At 40.1% G+C, this 19969-nt stretch overlaps 1 protein-coding gene across 5 annotated transcripts in view; it reads left to right on the top strand.

Annotated features, from left to right (window-relative positions):
• The first annotated feature begins 4697 nt into the window (after positions 1-4697).
• Positions 4698-19969, top strand: part of GULP1 (GULP PTB domain containing engulfment adaptor 1) — a 163023-nt gene continuing 147751 nt past the window's right edge. For 3 of the 5 annotated variants that reach the window (XM_087732539.1, XM_087732538.1, XM_087732541.1), the window contains exon 1: positions 4698-4877. The gene's annotated coding sequence lies outside the window, so the exon portion shown is untranslated. Of the gene's footprint in view, positions 4878-12421; positions 12517-19969 lie in introns of all 5 variants that reach the window. The other 2 variants (XM_087732540.1, XM_087732543.1) reach the window with 2 other exon arrangements.

Genomic DNA, 19969 nt, shown 5'->3' on the forward strand with positions numbered 1-19969 from the left:
TGCACTTAAATTTTTAGAATGATGAAAAAAACTCAGTAAGAACATAATAATGAGGAAAAACAGTGTCAAATACCCAGCAAGAATCCTTTCATAAATGGAAACATCAGAGGAACACAAGAAATATTGTGATTTTGAGCCCATAATCCTTCACATCTTTGAAACACGACTGCATTCTCAGTTAGTCAAGCTAGAAAAAGTACTTTTTTCTCATGTTCTTCCTTCTCTTCCAATCTGCTCCATATCAGATCTTCTAATGTATGTAAGCCTCTGTCATGTGATCTCAGTAAATCCTGTCTCAAGAGTTTTTGATCAACTGTCAAACAACAGTGAAAATTCAGGTAACATGATGTTATATAGTTGCCTTCAAGATATCAACATCTGCTCTGATGACATGGCCAACAATTACCCTGTTACGTGGTCGGTTATGTTTATGGAAAATAAGGCAACTAGTTGTCTGGGTACCCAGGCTCTCTTGGCCTTTGCCATCTCTGATATGGAAACTGATCACTCTGCTAATGATGTCCTTCCCTTGACTGAAACACAGAGCTTTTTTTATGTCCTCCTAAGATCATTAAGATCAACGTGGGGATGTGATTTTTGTTTACAATGTTGCAATTTACAGTTCTCTGGCAAAGTAAGGAAAACTTAAAATGGGGATGCACATTATACCACCATGACACTATTAAAAGGCATATAAGTTAAATATGAAATCAGGAGCAGAATTTTCCCTGGCAGTGTTTCTTCATAAGAAAGACTGAATGGGGGTTGCTTTGTTTTCTAATTATTTAACATCCTTGCAGAGTGATGCTAGGTAGCTTTTGGTCTATGTGAGAGGTGAGACAGCGCTCAGTAGGGAGGTGAAACTTCTCAGGTTTTGTAATTGGCACAATCCTTTAATCTTTGTTCCTTCTAGTAACTGTTTTCTGGAAAATCAGTCCAAGTGATTAATATTTACTCTTTGATCTTGGCATAGCTCCAGATCTAAATGAATGCTGATTCCATTGCTTTTGCTCATCCTCTATTATCTCCACTCAGTCTTCACCATCTGTTTACACAACTGACATTTACAACTTCATGAGAACAATAAAACCAATCCATTCATGTAAGCAGCCAAGGTGCAAGCATGTGTTTATGAATGTGATTTTTTTCTGTCTTGAGTATACTCTTTTCATTTCTTGTGTGCTTGCTCAACTTTTCCACAACACTCAAAAATGACAGCCCCAGTAATGACCTGACTTTGTCCACTTCAGGTTTTTGGGGGACCTAGACCACAGAGGAAGTCACGGTTATTCTTTTTGCTCCTAGCCTTTTGCTCCTGGATCACACCAATTAACAATGAAGATGAAGACGTACTAATGCTAGAGCTCACATTTTTTTGCTCTACTTTTCCTCTCAAATACTGTTCTCATTCCATCCCTAGGTTGCCACTGTTGATGGGAAAAAATGACAGCAGAAGAAAGAAATCACATTTTCTTCTATTCCCTTAAAATAATATGCATCAAATTTAAGTCAAAAATAGGTTTGCTCTACATTCCTTTTATTTAAGCACTGCAATACAGATTATGTCAAAAATATATCTCAGAAGAAATATGAAGCTTCCTATGTACTGAGTATTTTTTCTTGTATTATAAAATGTCTCGCATTTTTTAAGAAAAAAATTTGCATGGAGAAGGGATTTTGAAAAATGTCCTTTCCTGAGGTAATATATTCTATGCTTATATTTTTATTGCATTTAAAATGGTATAACTTGATTTTGGACAAAATCTACCCTGACTTCATCAAACATACTTGACTTCAGAAAGATCTAGTAACTAAAAAACCACCCCTGTATCATATTTTATTTTCAACTTTCTCTGATGAATAATCTGCTATGGTACCATAAAAGTATTTTAAAGTGCCCTTAATTTTACTTGCTTTCTGAACCACCTTTGAAAAACTGAAGATAAGATGTATTTCAATAGCCAAAACGTTTTCTATTTGTCTAGCGTGTACTCTGCTTTGCTGCTGCGACTGAGCTACTGACCTTTATCAGAGTTTTAGTAAAATTCTACTGAGGCTTAGTTTTGGGAAACAGAAAAGATGTAAGGGAGTCCATAACTTTACAGATAAATATATATATTTTTAATAGGTAGATCAAAACTTCGAGACTCCATCTAGCAAGCAGACTGCAGCTGAGCTTGTCTAATCAAAATAAAACCAGTACACTTACTGAACAAGTTTGAGTACTTGTTCACTACATACAACAAAGGCCAACTTTGGATGTATGTTATGAAATGTCAAATACATAAAGGTGCTTTGTGACACTGAAAAGAACTGTAGTTTTGCCTAAGAAAGCAGCACACGAACTGCCTTGTTGCTTGCAAAACCCATCTCACTAACATGAAAAACAGGCAATCAAAGTCTAAATGTTTAACACAATTAACAGTTCAAACTTGAGATAGGCTAGATTAGTCTGTGTTTTTATTTCTGAGAAACTACTAAAAATGAGGTTCTTGGTAGCAATTTACTTTTATTTTTCTTCCATGCTCGCATAGAATTCATAGATTATCTCTCTTCCCATCCTTCTTGTCACTGTTTTTGACAGGCACAAATGGGTAAGGAGATGCATGCAATGCAGTTGTCAGCTCCAACAAGATGCTGCCAAGCGTGTATGGGAATGGCTGTCAGTAACAACAACAGCAAAAAAAAAAAAAGTCATGGATCAGCTGTGAGTGAAATAAGAGTGTTTTGCTGAAATTCATTAGATATTCCTTCAACTGTCTTAATATTGCAGTAAAGACAATATTTATTTGTGTGTGGTTTTGGTTGGTGTTTTTTCTGTTTGTTTTTTTTTTTCCCCAGAAAAATGTTTAAGATTTATTTTCTGGATGCTGAAAACAATTCCTGGCTCTGTGGTTATTTAGAATACAATTCCCATCCAACTTCCCCCAAAGTGTTTTCCATTTTCCTTCCTTCTCAGAATTTCACTTCTATTTATCTTTTGGAATTCAACTGGTATGATTCTACCACAGTCACAACTTTCCATACTATGATCCTTTGCAACTGCTTCATAGCCTGTTAGTTTGCTAGTAAAGTTTACAAATAACTCTGAAACCATGTAAAAAGTTAGCATTTGTTTCCTTTGCAGGTGAGAATGAAGTGATGGAAAATTTCAGAAGCCTTATAATAATCTCTGGAGCAGACAAATTTACTAGTCATTTGCTTTGTTTTCGTGTATGTATGTTGGAAGGTTTTTTTAGTTTAGTAGTGAATGGAAAAGGCAGCCACACTAATTAACTTTTTACCTTATTCACATCTATGCATGTAATTATTAGGGCTTACTCATTTAAAAAGCTGCCTGCTCTTGACTTCTACCCTTGATGTTTTTTTCTATCATGATCTCTCCACTCTAACTGTAAATTGCCACCCTGAGTTGTTTTCTGTCTTGCCTTTAAAAAAAAGCAAACGCCCACTGGAGACAAAACACCTTTGCTTTGATTTCAGTGACATGTTTTGTTCTGCTCTCTAAATGGCCGTTCTTGAGGTTTGCCTATTGATTAATGAAAAATGGAAAGCATCTTTCACTGTGCTGTGACAAAAGTCAGGCAGAGTAATGACAGATGAGTTTCCTGCCTTTCCAAAGACACTACATGCCCCCTTACTGGCAGTATCATGGCAGGTGGCCACCAGGAATAAAAGAAATATGGCAGACATGAATTCCTCGCCTTTCTATGGGAAGTATGTTGTCTCTAACTTGCATTTCCTGTGACTGTCATAAAAATATACTGATCTACACTGTTCTTGTGTTTCTAAAACACATAGTAATTGGCATGGTATGCCACAGACAGTGTCTTCAAAGTCTGAATGATGTTACATATCTGCACCCTACCAAAATACTTCTATTCTTCATTGTAGATTTACCCAAGACCTGCGGAAGTGTCTCAATTAACTTTTTTACCTCTAACAACGTTTCCTTAAGGAATGCTGAGCTACTAACTTGCATTCCCCACTTTCTCAACTACTGCCTGCTCTTCATGGTTTTTTTCCTCCCACTTCTTCGCTTCATCAGACTTTCCCGAAGGCAGAGCTTAATTAAAATGAGCTATGATGCCAGGTGAGTTGTGCACATCCTTGTGTTTAGTACGGCCCTGAGGGGCCTGCTCCCCGCTGCTGGGAGACGGCTCCCACCCAGCGTGAGCCCGCCTCTGGGCTGACGGAGGAGCCATTTGCCATGGGCCTTCAGCCGAGGGGCACCCACGCTCCCGCTCGCCCCCTTATTCCTTATCCCCCACCGTCGAGGGGAAGGGAGGTTGAGCCAGGGCTCGTCCTCCCGCGACCGGCCCGGGGGCAGCGCCACATCCCAGACCCCTCGCCCCACGGAGGCCTGGGCCTGACTCGGCTCCGACAGCCCCGGGGCGCGGGGGGGCTGCAGCCGGGAGACAGGTCGGGGCAGCCCCTGCTGGGCGTGACGCTGCAGCCAGCGATGACGCCACCGAGGGCCACCCTGCGACTTCATAGCTGCGCCTTCCCCAACGCCTGCGGTGCCGGCCGCAGCACGCGAGAGCCCCGCGGGGCGGGGGCGCGCGCAGCCGCCGCCCGCCAGCTGCCCCCTCGGCCGCGACGGCGCCCCCTGCCGAGCGCCGCGGGGCGCCGGTGCCGGCGGCGCCGCCTCCCTCTTGCCTTCCTCCTGCCTTCCTCCCTGCCGGCCGGCGGCGGTGGCGGCGGGAGGCAGGGGGAGCCCGGGAGCAGCGGCGGCCCGGTGGGCAGCGAGCCCGGCAGGCAGGCAGGCGGGCCCGCCCGCGTTGACGTCAGGAAACTTTCTCCACGGCTGAGGCGGGAGCGGGCCGGAGCGGGCGCCGTGTGCCGCGGCGGCGGGACGGCCTCCATCACCTCGCCAGGTACGCGGCGCACCTCTCTGAGGAGCGGCTTGCGTGCGCGGCAGGGTCCTGAGGCGGTGGCGCGGGCTGCTCACCGTCCCTCCCGGGGACGAGGGCAGCCGGGGACGGGCGCAGCCGCCCGTTCCCCGCGGGTCCCGAGGTGCGGTTGGCGAGCGGCAGCGGGGAGGGAGGTCTGGGCGCCTGTTGATCGCCGTGGCGGCGGCGCTGCCCCGGGCTTAGGCGCCCGGGCGCTGCCCTCGGCTGGAAACTTCGCAGCCGGCGGGCGAGGCGGGCGGGCCGGGGCCGGCAGGGCGGGGTGGGGCGGGCGGGCGGGCGGCGGAGGCGCGGGGGCGGGCGGCGTGAGTAACGGGGCTTGTTCCCGGCGGCGAGCGGAGCGGGGCTGGCGGCAGAGCGGCCTCGCCCGCCTGCCGAGGCTCGTCTCCTCGGCAGGTCTCACCTGCGGGAAGCGGCAGCGGCCGCGGGTCGTTGGCGGGGCGTACCTCTCCGTCCTCCCGGCATCCGCGCTCGTTTGGCTGGCGGCGCGGTGCGAAACTTGCGATGGGCGCAGCTTGCAGCGCTTTTCTCCGCTAACTTCAAAACCGCAAGGACCTGGGGGTTTTAGACAGGCGATATGCCCTGGTTTAGGGTTTTTTGAATTTCAAGTAGCTGACAATAATCAGATGCCTTTCATTCTGGTTGTTTTTTGTTGTTTTTGTTTTTTTTTTTTTTTTTCCTTAGTAAGTACAGTAAAGCCATTATCTGAGACAAGGTTTTGTTTTTCTTCTGAGGGCTTAGCCGTGGCAGCTCGGCGGTGCTGGGAGGCGAGCCGAGCTCGCCGCTGAGGCTGATGAACGCACAATTGTTTTACGAGGGAGGATCTTCCACGCGTAGACAAACCCAAACCACCAAGTTAATTTTAACTCCGTGGAGCACCCGAGTGTTGGGAGGGTGGAGTACCGGAGGAGTCTGTCGGATCATCATCTGAATAGAAAACTGAAATCTGAGCAAGGACTGCAGCCCCTAGCTTGAAGTTGGGCGAGGGAGATTCAGGGAGAAATTCTCAGTTTCAGGGGGTCTGAAAGTTGTACGATGGTTCTCCGGACGAATATGGAGAAGTATGGTGCTCATTTAGTTTCACCATCCTTGTCATTTATTGAAAGGCACCGAGAGTCAATCAGAGGCCCACGGAGGTTAATTGTATTCTTAATACAAAAGGAATTTGCCCCCTTCCAAAGAATTAGATTTCTGGGGTCTTTTTTGAACTTAAGACAGTCATTACATTTCTAATTTAAATACCATGCGACTCTCACTTTTTAAATTTTCGGTTCCTACAGTTGCGTTACAGTTGCAAGTTTTTAAAAAGTCATCTCTTTGTAGATGTAACTGAAAAGTGTTAAAAAACCCTAATAAACTGGAAAGGAAGCCATACATGAAGGTGATTGTGAAGGTGCTTTGAATGTGTGTAGGTACATATAAAATGTTTTAGCAATGTATTTGGTCTACTCAGTGTAAATATAAATAAGCATCCATTTTTACGTTTTATGTGAGTAACTATGAACTTGTCCTTTTAGAAATACTTTTATCTTTTCTGTGATTTTCGTCTCCTGCATGTTAGACTAACTTATAACTTTAGTTGTACCTTTCAATTGTTGTAGTGATAAGCAATGCTTCAGAGCTTCAGACCTCTGCTACTTATGATGATAATCAAAATAAGACAATAATTCACCCAAGGGAAAAGAAATATCTTTTTCAAGGTCAAGCTTCTATTGTTATAGCAATTTCAAAATGAACAGAAAAGTTTGCCTCATAATTATGGATTCACTTGATCGATTTGTTGTGTAGTAGTATGTCAGGGACAACCTCTGATATTTGGAGATTATCCACGTGCACTCAGGGAAAGAGGCAACAAAATAGTGGGGGGAAGAAAGGGCAATAATGTAATGATTATTAGTCTTATGCTTTTTGGTACGCATTTTATTTTTAAGTGTGTGGATGCATTAGTGATTATAGGCCTTCTTAAAGGCATATATTTACATGAAGAGGTTGAATAGAGTAAGTGATTTATGGATTAAAAGCCTAGGAATTATGGCACAGTGTCGAAGGATGCAAGGGAGCAGTTCGGTTTGTGCTTTTAACAGAGCTACTGTGGCAGGGATATCAGTGAAAAGAAGCTGGAAATAAGGAGAAGCAAGTACAAATCAGGTTGCCTTAGAAGTAAGGATGACAGTCTTAAACATGATCCAGCTAGCATTGGCCATGTCTTGCAAGTGACGAGTACAGAAATAAAAATGATTTATGCCAGAAAAAAAGAGAAAATGCTAGATTGCAACAGCGAACTACACTACAATGTTCTGTGTAAAGCATTTTAAATCACATGGGAAAACACAAAACTGATACTAGAGGACCAGAAAGGAGGAAGATGTAGTTAACAAGAGCGGACAACGAGAGTGGTTATTACACTAACTAACAGTTGGTACTGCCTCCTTAGACCTCGGTAACTACTTTGTATTCTTTTCGAGGTCTTTTTTAGAGTTCAGAGATTGTGCATCTACTGCTCTGCAAAACATGCACCTGATGTGACATTTCAGAATTTCCTTTACAAGCTCATTGAATAATTTGTTAGTCTCTTTCCTGTAGACAAGGTAACATCTCATGGTTTAATAGCAGTGTGTCTGCATGAGTGTGTTCGTACATTTGTAAATGTTACTGGATGCTCTAAAAATCATAATCAAAAGACTTATATGAAGAACTTGAGAGGTCAAATACAATAAACTGGTATTTGTATTATGATTATAGAATTAGTTTTTCTCTTGAGATAATCCCTCAAGAGCGTATTGCTTGAACGTGTCATAGAAAATAATTAGAACTACCACGTGAAATAATTAAAGGCCAACTTCAGCTTGAACTGGAGGACTATCGTAGCTTGAAAGAGAACAAAAAATGAACTACCTTATCCTTGAATTGTTGACATATCTAATATGATTTGCGGCAGGATTCTAATTCTGTCAGTTTTTCAAGAGAGGGAGTAGAGAGTGCTGAGAGCCGAAAAGTCCACCAGGTTCACTTCACAAAAATCTCTTCTCCCTTAGAATTTTCAGTTGTTGTCAAGGGTGAAATGCGTGGCAGAGGTTGAGGCTGTGTTTCTAGTAAATCAGCTCTCGAGACAAAAAATCCTGAATTAATGACTTAATAGAGTTGTTACATAAGAGTATGCTAATTGGGCACAAATAAACATTTTCCCCATCCCTTTTTTGCCTTACTGTAATCTGATTTTTGAAGGGATAAGTGTCTTCAGAGAATCAGGTTGTATCCCAGAAAAGAACAAACAATATTGCCCCTGTTAGAACACATAGTGCCTCTGCATAGCTACCTAACAACATCCTTTTCTGTTCTTTCACCTTCAATATGTGACTTTTCATATAGATATATTTGTTAATATCCTTGTTCCCAATGGAACAATGATCAGTTCCTTCCTAGTATCTCCTAAATCCCTGGGATCAGAACCCTGGCTTTTTTAATGCAGTTAGTCTCACTACCCCACTGTCAGTGCTTTGCTGAAGATGCCCCATGACTTAAATACTACATCAAACTGTTTTGTGGATTCGCTGTTGTGGAATAGCCTACTATTACCATATGATATGTAGCCTTAATCTGCGTTTACACTCATGGCCTGTGGTGGCTAGGGGCAGGAGGAAGGAGGTATTACGTTAACTCAATTACTTGTCATTTTGTGGTCTGTCTTCAAGGCATACACCTGTGACCTAGCAGGAATGGCAGAATGCAGTAGTAGCATTACAGTGAGTTATTGCCCACACTTTTGGTCTTAGGTATGCAAGTGTAGACCTTGTCTGTGCCATTTCATTTCCCCAGGGGCCCTGAAAGAACTCTGGGAATGGTCGGTAGTAGCTCTTACCTCTTAAAAATGCTTTCTACCTAGGCTGCAGCTCCACCCCATCTAATAAGCAGAAGGTCATCTGGAATGCCTCCTCTTGCTGTATGGTTTCAAAACCTGTTTGTTACACTAAACTGAACATCAAGAGAAGGAAGTGATGTTATCCCATAGGTTTTATCCAGGATTTCAATAGAGAATTTATTCAGCTGGAAACTCATCATGAATTCCCAGGAAAGAATTTACGCTTCCATTGCCCCTCCCCTCTGCCAGTTTAAGCAGATGTTCTAATCACCAAGCTAAGAGGATGCTGTGGATTAAAATATTATCCTTTCCTCAGGTTGAAATGACTTACTTTTTTGGGGTGTAATTACATGTTAGGCAAAGAAAAAGAATGTAGAATTTTGTAGCTTAATGAAGCAAACATTTCTGTAGAAGAGACAAGACCCGAGTTTCCAAAGGCCATATAAGTAGTAAGTCTTCACTGGAGCAAGAAGCAGAACTCGGGCTTCATAACGCCTCCTGTTTCACACAGGCTACTTGATAATGTGGCAAAGTACTACCAGAAAGCCCCTTACATTAAGATACTGAATTTCTTTAACTTCTGCAAAATTCTTTTCTATTTTGAAGGGCAGGCATTGAGAAATTCTGTTCATTATTTTAATTCCGGAGTCTGACCTACTTACTTATTAGTTTATACTGTATATTCTGCTCACTTTGTTAGTGCTGCATGCATTTTATGTCTAACTCTGAGCTTGCATATTCAGGTTGTATTCTGAGAATTGAGCTGGGTTTTCTCCATTTTCTATCTCACTTGCAGTTATAAAGATTCAGAAACATCTGTGCAGCCAAATAGTTTGCAGTTTATTCTGTCAGCGATACCTGATCAACACCATTGCCTTGCATGAGTTTGCACAAGTGTAACTTGGTAAACAATTCTCTTCATAGTGCACTGCAGCTGAGACTGCAGCTGGCTCAATCTTACTTTTTTTAGCTCTATGGAACTAAGGAGTAGTTGCTAAAATTTGGGTTTTTTTGTTGCCAGAAAGTAGAACCATAATCTGTGGGAATTCTTTAGATGTTCTGGTTAGTCCTGTGCTGTAGCAAGATCCTGACCAGTGCAAGTAAATAATACTTTTATTTTGAAAAATTTATGACTTTTAAGGCAAATCCTTTGGCATTCACAAGTGTCTGATGACTGTTTCTAGCATGCTGTATTGCTTTAGCGGAGCAGTGGATGTGGTACCTGGGAATAGATATGGATAGAGGAGCCTAATCTCCAAGGTGCTTCGATTTTCTCATAATCCCTAAAATAACATGAAAACTTTAAAACTGCATTCAAATTCCTACTTATTATTTTTAGATAAAATGAAATAGTTTTTTGAGGACTGCTGGATTCTCTGAAACTATTCAAGATCTTTAATGTGATTTTTTCATTCTTTGTCTGTTCTCTCCATCCCCCTAGTTTTAATGGGGGCAATCTTGGACAAAGGCAAAATACTGTAGTAACACAGTGTGCAAAACAGAATCCTGACTACTACCTACTGTGACATTTAATAGTCTATTCTATTTTCATTTTTGTCCTTTTAAATGCATATGTTAGATCTTCAGTTCCTTCTAGGCAGGATGGGCCATTAGGAACTTAAACATTGAGCTTAAACTTTCCAACTGATCTAGGACACTCTAAATCTATGTAGCCCTTAAAATTTTTTTCAGATCTCTCAGCAGCCTATGCAAAATCAAACTTTTGTTTCCACTGGATGAAAGGCTGGGATAAGGCTGCTGCTGCAGTGGGGAAAGGTGGCTGGAAGCGAGGTGGGTTGCCCATTCTCGCCTCAGTCTTGCAACTCTCCTTGTGGGAGGGAGACCCCTGAGAGAGCTGGTTTCTTCATAGCTGCAGTCTGTGCCATCTGGGCCTTGGCAAGTAGCTATTTTGCTAGTGCTGGCAATTTCTATCTGCTGCCCTGTGTAACCATTGTTTTTCCTATGCATAACAGTACCCCTAATATTAATCAATATATTTTCTCTTTTGTCTGATTGAGAGCTTTTATTTTTTTTCTGTGTGTACGTCTCTTAAAGAAGGTATCTCTTGAACCAACGGCATTTTTTTCTTACTATGTTGTGAAATCTTCTGGAAAGTGTAACAGAAGTGAGGTAACGAGCCTAGATAAAGGACTGTGTTCTCAATAAAAAAATGATTTTTCCTGCACTCACATCTCAATGTTGTTTGGAACAGTGGTCATCTTTGCATACCAATTACATTAGGAGTTGTTTAAAAAAGTTTGGTGTGTCCTCAAACCTGTTTTCCTAACGTTTATCCAGACCATCTTTCCAAATGCCTTGCTGTGCAGATATGTGCTGTCTCCAGTGCTTTCTTCCTACACGCTGTGTTGACAGCTGTATGCATTCAAAGATCATGAGTCAGGTTCCCTAGCAAAAAATCATAAAATAATGAGATTAAAAATAATATAGGCTTTGTCTTTTTTGAACATTTAGTATTGTTTTCCTTCTTTAAAGCTTTTTTTTTTTTTTTGCAACTATGTAGATCTTAACCTTATTTTATATTGAAAACAGGTTTTTTTCTTTTTTTTTTTTTAACACAAACTCAAAATTTAAGAACTTGGGTTTTCAAGAAAAACAGATCTTGTGAGACTTGCCCTAAAATGATGAATGATGGCACCACTGTGTCTGAGCTTCTACTGATACATGCTTCAGTCTTAAATGAGAAAAATATTAGTCAAAAAGTTTCATTTTCATCTGTGTTTATATTCAGATGTAACAAAGTAGCTTCTGCCGGTGGTTCTAACTGCTTGTTCATGTGCTGAAGTCAAAGGAGATTCAGTGCTAGAGGTGAAAATACTAGTTGATAGTGTATCTTTTTCTTCTTCCCAATTGACAAGGTGGCAGAACCATCGCTTCCAAAGCAGTGGACAGTTGGGGTTACAGCTAAATGGTGGTTTCGTATTGCGGGGTATGGTAGGCACAAGTCATACCTATTTTAGAGTAACTGTAGTTAAAATAACGTTAGAAAACTTGTTAAAACAAAGTAATAAGTAACAGTGAGAGATGAAGTGTATGTGATATAATATGATGCTGAATCTTTACTTGGGACAGAAAATAGTAGCAGAGGGCTATGTAGCCAGCAGAAAGACTAACCCCCACCATTGTGCCCCTTAATCTGTTTCACATGTGTAAGCTTTCAAGCAGAGCATACTGTGAATTTGTAAACACAAAGGTCTTTAACATCTGAGATTAGTACAATCTTTTTCTTGATTCAAGCAGCCTAAAAATTGCATTACTAATTTTGTAAGTTATATGTTGTATTAATATTCAATTTATCCTGTTGTGCAAATAGGCTTAGGATGGAAGAAATACTTTTCCAACAGATTTTGCAGCTGGAGCTGTTACTAATTCTCTTATCTTTCTGTGCCATACAGTAATTGCACTTAATTGTTTGCCTCTGCTGTTTTTGTGGTGTGAAATGCAGTATGTCAACACTGCTAAACTGCAACATTAGTGTGTATAATGCTAATGTTCTTGAAAGAGATAATTTCCAGATTTTGCCTAACTGGATGAAACAGCTCTTAACTACCAGTGCAGTGCTTTATACGTCTTCTTGTAATGAAAGTTTGTGGTTGTTTTTTCTCAGTAACAGGTTGTTTTTGTCTTCACACAGGTTTTTGTGTAGTGTGTTGTACTGGTAAGCTAAAAGGCAACATACGTATGGGGCTTGCCCAAAGTCCATGGCTGGGAAAGTGGGATGTAAAGAAGGTAATGTTTTCTTACACAGCCACTTAAAAACATTGGGATTCTCATTAAATTGCTTGCTATCCTCATAATTTAGTGCAGCTCTCCAAAGTTGAGTCTACTTCTTTTTTTAAAAGCATATTAGGTTTTTTTGGAGACCAAAAGGACTCACTCAGAAGTATTCCAACTTGTAAAAATGATTCTACAATGTCCCCTCCCATCCCATGCTGTGATGGGAGCTCTATTTCTGCCTTAGTCCCCACAGGTTCGAAATCGTACTTCTTAAGAAACCAGCCAGTCTGGGAGAGGGCACTTGGGAACTTTGTAGTTCCCAGCTTCAGTTTTCTCAAAGACTTTTGCTTCTGCACTGAAAGACAGCAGAAACTGCAAGCTGCATTTTAACCTGCCCATACTGACCTGCAATCTTGTATGTTTGTCACAAGTAGTCTGTCATTAGCAGCAAATATAAACTAGAAGAGCATATGAGCTATTTATTGTTTTCTCTTCCAAAATTAAACGCTTCGCCCAGAGGTCTCAGTTTCATTCCCCATGTTTTATGTCTGAGGATATTGAATGTAGCTATTAAAGTGCTAGGCTGATTTTGTATTAGCAATTTTCTCCAATATGAAGAGTAACTTTTGAATCCAAATCATTAGCTGTTATTTCAGCCATGTAGTACTGAATAATGTGCTTGCATTGGTAATGTCCACAACTGTCAGTACAGTTATGTTAGCTGTGGTCAGCGTCTATTTTTACTGGTTTTGACTGGGATGGCATGAGACAGCTGATGGCTACAGACATGGCAAATCTGCCGGCGTGGAAATTTCACAGAGCAAGCACAGTCTACATAAGTAGCGTAGTAATCTGTCAGGAAACTGAAGTGCAGTTGACAGCACTGTTGGTTGTTTCTCTTAGAAAAGTGCTAGTATTTGCTTTGCTTTTGTACTGATTGGCAAAGCAAAAATGATTTTATTGCACAAGTGACAGTGCTGCTGCAAGGAAGGAGGATATCTGTATCACAGTAGGCAAGGATAGTGTGCTATACTTTTAGCTACTTTAATGCATAGTGTTCTGTATTATGTATGTTTACTGTGCAGTCTTGCACAAATGCAGCAGGGAATGGCTGGTCATTATCTGCAGCAGTCGATGTAAAATTGTCACACTGTTTGGATTTCTTCTTTTGTTGCTGGGTTTTCTGAGGGGAAGAAGAAGGAGGGGGTGACTATTTAGCAATAATGTACCACGCTTCATGTAGCTATGCATTTAAAATAGGTAATTAAGAAATAAGGCAGTGTATATTATATAGACTATTCTATATGAGCATTTTGTATTTGATGGCAAGCATAACATGTACACACTAATACACATACTTCAACTCGTTCCCAGTATAACTGATGGCCTTCAATCTTACCTGTCTTCAAAATGCAGAATAATTTGCGCCATGAATTCTGAAACCAGCCTCAGATTCAGAAAAGATTCACATGCTTTAGTGAACAATTTGCAGAGGCTTACTTAAAAGTTTGTTTGTCCCAAGCTTGAACCTAATAGGATAAAGGATATCCTAAGAGAAAAATGTTATTTTGTTGGACTACAGTGCGTTTACAAAATGTCTTTCTTTACGTGAATTTTAATCCCGTATTAGTCTGTTTTGTTTACTTTTAAATTCCTGAATTTCATAAATAAAGCAGCAGTGTAGTCTTTACTTTTCGATCTCTAAAGAAAGAAATGTAGTCACTAGAACCTGATAAAAATAGATGCAACATCATTTGTTTACATATTTTATTGAAAGCCAGATGAAGAAAATGACAGAGAGCTAATACACATGAGAGATGGTATTGTGTGGGGAAAGTGAATGATTTTGAAGTGCTAATAAATGAGGCTTTTGATGAAGTGGAACATGTGTAGCTCCTGTTGCTGGCCAAGGTGATCATTCAAAATGGAGTAGAAAGCTTCTTCCTATGGAGGCTCTCTGGCAACAGAGACTTTTTGGGAAGACTTTGTGTGTTTCATACACTCCGTGTATCCAGATATCTTTGCTGGTCACTGATTCTCTGATATTTTTAAGAATTTCCTCATCTGTGATACCTGTTGCCTGCACCTTAACTTCTTGCGAAACCCCACTCCTGGAGGAATCTGGGATACCTCAAAGAGCAGTTCAACATCAGAATGAACAGTCATCATCTAAGCTCTTGACATCCAGAATACAGAACCAGGTCATGTTTTGATGACTTAAGGATATTGTACTTTATTATGTAGCATTTTTCTTACCATTCTTGGAGGATATCCTGAGTTTTTATAATTTTGTGGCTTATGAAGAATTCCTAAATAACATTTTCTTCCCCTTCCCATTTTGGAGTTGGGTTTCCTCTGTAGCATTGTTAGGCTTGATTAGGATCTAGGAACTTTGAGTCGTGAGTCAGAAAAATAAACAAAAGCTGAGCAAGCAAAAGCTGAGGAATGCAAGAGATTTTTGGTTTAAGTGTAGTGTAAATCCTTTCAGCTCTGAATGAGCGGTATAGTTTCCCTCCCCTGCATGCACACCTTTTCCTTTCTTTTTCCTCGTCCATTTCCTTCTCTTGCCCTTGCACTTTCAAAAAAATCATGGAGGACAGTTCTGTTATGCCTTCTTCATCCCACAAAGTTGTCTATGCCTAGATGTGCTTCTTTAAAAGAGCCTGACGGGAAAGCTTTCAACTATAACAAATCTGTCGTGTAAAATATGCAAAACAGTAAATATGCATATAGTCATAAACCCTAATGATTCCGCAGCAGTCCCTTATGTACTACTTGCTTGGAGAATTATCTATGTTGTGACTCTGTGTGCTTTTCAATTTGGGATTTCAAGTTTTTTGACATTGTAACTGAGCAGTGATTAAAAGGTATGAAGAAGTGGACCATAAAATAGATGTTTAGTGAAAGATAAATAAAAGCATACTTAATAAGATTAGTGGAATATATTTGAGATGTGTTATGTTACTGGCATACCCATGACTGCTTAAACACTGAAATAATCTGTTGCTATTTAATCCAAATCAATTCCATTTGCTAGGTCATCTGGAAGTTACTTTTGCTGAATAAAGTTCTTAGTTGCTTAGCCAAATGGCAGGGGAAAAAAAAAATGTCAAACTACTGAAGAAACATGCCTTGATAGTAAAGAACCTAATAAAATGCTAAAGATCTCAGTTCTGAAAGAAATAAGTGGTTGGCTGGAAAGAATTGCTTTGAATATTTTGAATTCGTTATGGTCAATTTTGCCAGATGCTCTTGAAGAATATTTGTGTATGTTATTTACTGTGGTGTTTTTTGTGCTTGCTGCAAGGCATGTGTACTTCTGGGTAATTTGATCCTGTTTGTTTATGGTCTAAATACTTCTCCCCCCCCCCAGCAGTATTCCGTTGTGTATTATGTTCAGCTGCTTCTTAGAAGACACGATGCAAATATAAGTCCCAGGCAGTGTTTGTGTAAGGTAGAATGAAGTGTATTTCTTCTTAGCTAGCAAACTTCTTTTGAATCTTGACATATCTTGACAGATTTCCGAAACTTGCATTTCACTGTGTAGCTAGGAACATTTTACAAGGTAAGATCTTTAGAGAGATGTTGCAGCTCAAAGACATATTTGTAACATGTCTGGAGAAGGCAACTTATTAACTGTACTCTCAGCCTCTTACACTATGGAGGGTTGAATGGTAGAGAGCTTTCTGCTCTGTCCTATGTTGTCACTTATCTGGAAATGTGTCAGTTACTCATTTGAGTCTGCCCTGGCATGTGGATATTGGGAAAACCTATAGGTTTTACGGCAAAGTATTGGCTAGTGCAACAGCTGATAAGTGAAAAACTGTGTTGTGAATGACCGCGATTACATGGTTACTAGTTCTGTTTTGTTATGGATGTATGAATTCTGCTCCTGTCTGTGCTTTGATTTCTCAGAGTATGCTTGGTTTGGACATTCACACCATAGTTCTGTAAGTTGTTGGAGACAGCAGCAACACTCCTGAAATGGTGGTTGGAGCCTTTCTCCATCCATTGCCACCCTTTTACTGCCTGCTGCGCCTTTCTTTGGTTACTGGCTCAGGTTTTTATGATACGGCATTGGGAACTGGATTAAGTATGACCAAGAACTGGGAAGTGGGAGGAATAGGTCCATTTATACACACTCAGTCTGATTGCGGAGCAACAGTGTAAGATGCAATAAAGTTGCTTTTCCAAGTAGATAGAAGCTAAGCTGCAAGCCTTGGTTCAACATACGCAGGTTTTTTCACTGCTTGCAGTGTAGTTCATCGCTGACCTGACCAGAACAGATTCATCCATATAAACATAGTCTCTATCTGGCCTTCACTGACATAGTTTGATACTCTTCAAGGCACAACCACTTTAACAAGTGAGGATAAACACTGCTGTATTGTGGAAAAAACATAAAGCTTGTTGTTACTATATCCAGTTTATTTAGCTTTGTTATAAATTCAGGTTGTGTGTGTATTAGGGAGGTTTGTTTTGTTTTCCTGCTGAGCTCTATCAGAAAAAACACAAAAGCTTTTTTTCTTGGCTCTTACCTACCTTTAAAAATGGAGAATGCATTGACTTCTGAATACAACAGAACACTTATTTTATCCATTAAATAATAATAGAAAAGAAACAGAAATTGAAATCTTTTTAACTTGTTTTCTTTGTGTTTTGATTACTTTTTCTTTTTTAAATGCAGACTTCCTTGATTGGCCCTGGTAACAACTTAAAGAAGTGAGGTTGATGGTTTTCTTTCCATATTTTTGTTACTAACATAATATTCTTGTATCGCTTACAGAAAATAAGTATTGCGTATTCAGTGCTCTTTCCGTGGCAGATAACCAAGAATGTCTTAATCTAACCTATATGGTGTTGTACATTGCATCGTGTTAGCCATCAGGCTGACTGACCATTGTGTAGATTGAATTTCATGGCAAAAAATGTGTGTTTCTGAGGTACTCCAATTATAACTGCAGTGGTAATTTCATTCTCTGTGTGCTTATGCCTGTCCTTGTTCATCAGAACTACTCAGAAGTGTCTGAAGTTAATTTGCAGAATTTTGGTCCCAGATTTCATATAAGAGATTAAGAACGGGTTTTATTTAAGACTGCTGTTTCATGCTATTAAATTGGAATTAGGTGAATACTGATCTCTGTAGAATGGGACCCAATATTCTTATTGTCACTGTTTAATAGATCAATTGGGGTTGGATATCATTATGTAGACTGTTACCGTGTCGACTAGAGTAGATTCATAGGCTGTAGACTAGATTCATGGGCTGATAGCTTTTCAGGCCAGAGCAAACAATGTGGTGGTTCTGGCTTGTTCAGTGACTGTTGTGGTGGCTCCCCCACTCACCCCCAGTTAAAATATGTTATAGCTAAAGATACAATTTTGACTTTGTATCTCCACTATTGTAAGTTTTATCATAACATAGAACAGAACATGCCAGTACTTAATTGCCTTTGTGAGGATTTTTTTACAGTTGATGGTGTTGCTGCTGCTTAAATAGGGCTTTTCTATATATTACTTCTGTTGCTTATTGTTTGCTTCTTGTTAATTTTTTGTTTATGCTTGGAGGGATTTTTTTTCCTTCCCGTGATTCTTTTTAATTAGATAAAATTTTAAAGCATTAAATTTTGTTTTCATGTGTTTTCTTCAGTTGCCTGTTTCAGCTGCAGATTTTTTTTTTTTTTAATGTTCTCCATTATTCCCTCTATACCTCTATTTCTCCACCACATTTTTGTTAACCTTGCAGATGCGGGACTTAGTCACTGATTCTTGCAGTCCTGTTTGCTAATTTCTACAGTTCAATATTATTTAGTGTTTTTCTTCTTGCATTGAAACTGTATGCATATGTCTTTCTGCATCTCTCAGTTCATTTACAGAAGTTAGTGATAACTTAATTGATGAAAGCAAGAATCCAAAACTTGAAGGAATATCGGCCACATTTTGTCATAGTGCCTGATCCCTGTCTATGATTCCTCAGGAGAAAACAAGGAATAGGTGTGATTCATAAACACTGGATTAGTTTCATGTCTTTCTCTTTTGTGGCTTTTTTGATAGAAATGCCGCTGTATTGCCATTGTAGGTCTGACTCTCCAATTTTAACCAAGGATGCAATTTCAGTCTCTACTGTGTTTCATAAATACTCTTTTCCTGTGACCACTCTGTGACTCTCCACATCCCCAGATTTCAAAACTGGTTTTTAAGATATGAAGCAGATTGTAGCTGATAAAAATGTACCAAAACCTCTTGGGTTAAATATGATCTGGTACTCTCCTCTGGATCAAAAGATGAATCCTGTTCAAAATTACTTTCCCTTCATCTGCTGCATTGCAATGATGTCATGTAACAGGACGTTTTTAACCTCCTGTGATTTTTTTTTTAATACTTAATATGTTTTACAAAGGAGGCTTTTCCTATTATTGTTCTCTTGTCTTCTGTAATGAGAAAGACAAATGTCCTGAAGAAAACACTATGTATAATTTTAACCAGCACACACTGCTGATCTGAATAACTCTAAGATGCAAGTGTGATAATACCACAAGTTTCAGCAAGCCTTTCTGGACATTTATGGTAACTATTAGGGCCAATATGCTTGAAGTATGTTTTTTCCATTTTTCAGGTTCAAAGAGAAAACAACCGTTCCAAGTAAAAATAAATCTGTAGAGTAGGATTCTGTGATAGCAATAATTCTGGTTTGGGTTTTTTTTTTTTGGTAGAGTGAATGCAAAATGCTAATCCTGATGTCCTGGACTTGGAAATAATAGTATCGTACTACTAGTGTCACAACTGGCAGTGCAGTGTCCTGCTGCTTTTATAGTCCTAAAATACGCACTGAGTGTGGTGATATCTGTGAAAGGAGAATACATGGGATTCTACAGAGCTCTGGACTGAAAATGTAAAGAACATGATGAAAGATCTCCTTGTGGTACAAGAAGGATTTAAAAACAACCCCTAGCTTAAACTGCACTAGTGAAGAAATTAGATGTTTTGATGTGGCAAACTGGGAAATTGGTGGCAGAGAAATAACAGTTTTTCCTTTAAGATTCCTGCACGTGCATCCATTTAGTCCGTAGGTTAAGCCATTGACAAAGCTTGAATTTATATTTATTGCCTGGAAACAGAAAATATTTTTAAGTCTGTCTGCACATTATATCCTATATGGGCAGATGACACAAGTTAGTGGTTACCATTAATATATACCCAGGGCATTTTTTTTTTTACATTCCAGGATTATCTTTGCTTTCAGAAGACAGACTTGCCTCTTTCTCTGCATAGGATCCAAATCTGTGTAGCACCTCAGGGGCGTTTGCCACGAAACAGGACCACCATGTTTTACTCTATCTAGCACAACATCTCCCCACCCCCCTCAGTGTAATGGTATGCGTTTGTGCTCTATTGCTGTTTCAGCTCTCACTCAACTCTTTAACTAGCTTAAATGAAGGATTCTAGATACCTTTTATCAGTATGA

Source organism: Nipponia nippon, unplaced genomic scaffold, assembly GCF_047370975.1.
Source record: "Nipponia nippon isolate SJK-2023a ecotype South Korea unplaced genomic scaffold, ASM4737097v1 scaffold_5, whole genome shotgun sequence".
In the NCBI taxonomy this organism is placed as follows: Eukaryota; Metazoa; Chordata; class Aves; order Pelecaniformes; family Threskiornithidae; genus Nipponia; species Nipponia nippon.